Source organism: Triplophysa rosa, unplaced genomic scaffold (genome assembly GCF_024868665.1).
Source record: "Triplophysa rosa unplaced genomic scaffold, Trosa_1v2 scaffold150_ERROPOS200000, whole genome shotgun sequence".
Taxonomy (NCBI): Eukaryota; Metazoa; Chordata; class Actinopteri; order Cypriniformes; family Nemacheilidae; genus Triplophysa; species Triplophysa rosa.
The window spans coordinates 184,615-185,611 of record NW_026634154.1 but is presented as its reverse complement, the minus strand read 5'-3'; the positions used below and the strand labels follow the sequence as shown (position 1 = coordinate 185,611).

The 997-nt window shown below is 44.2% G+C and overlaps 1 non-coding gene across 1 annotated transcript; it reads right to left on the bottom strand.

The window, feature by feature from the left end:
- Positions 1-556: 556 nt before the first annotated feature.
- Positions 557-720, bottom strand: LOC130549700 (U1 spliceosomal RNA). The gene has a single exon (XR_008962242.1). It is a non-coding gene; the product is annotated as a U1 spliceosomal RNA (small nuclear RNA).
- Between the last annotated feature and the right edge of the window lie 277 nt (positions 721-997).

Below are 997 nucleotides of genomic sequence, written 5' to 3'. Positions count from 1 at the left end.
AGAAGACTAAAAACACAACCGTTAAAAAGCAGCAATAAATAAATTAATTAATAAAATTAAATTTAAATCTTACCTTTCGAAGAATTTCCACGAAAAGACAACTCTGTAATTTAAAAGCTGTAAGGAAAAGCACAAATAGCAAAATGTACCTCTCGAAGTTGGTTAACTTGCAAAACAAAAATTGCCAGCCAGGTGAACCTCCAAGAGGCGATCGCTACACAACCCTCTGACCAGACACGTGATCTTAGCCAAAAGGCCGAGAAGCGATGCCCACAAAGGGTGGCGAGCGGGAGAGCCCGGGCCGGCACTGACTATTGCGGTGGCGGTGCACATGCGGTTCAAAGGTCACAATCAAATGCATTGTTTAAACAATAGAATCAATCAACCAATTCATTAACAAACAAACATATACATAGATAACGTATATATATAAGAATATATATATATATATGGGATGGAACGAACGACAAACAATCAAATGCATTGTTCAAGCAATAGAATGAATCGACCAATTAACGAACGAACAAAAAAAGTCTCTCTTCCTTTGACAAATGATCAGGGGAGAGCGCAAACGCAGTACCCCACTTCCAGAAATTATGCAGTCGAGATTCCCACATTTGGGGAATTCGCAGAAGTCAACACAACCTGAGTGCAATGGCCGAGCCTCGTCCTGGGTGAAACGCCTTCGTGATCATGGTGTCTCCCCTGCCAGGTAAGTATGATTTTCTCCATTCGGGCCAGAGATCCCTTTCTTGCCTCTGCGATGCACATCAACGCTGACCCCAAGCGAGCGTTCGGCAACTGCAAGTTCCAGTTGAGTGCTCTGTAGAACCCGTCGGAAAGCGCACCCGTCAAGCACCCCTGACGGACACCGCTGCATGTTTACCGCTTTGCATAAATGCCCATTTACAAGAAATCTGCTGACTATGCCATTATACAGCAGTCCCACTCAAGCTATGAACCTCCCTGGGAAACCCATTTTGGCCAACACCTGAAA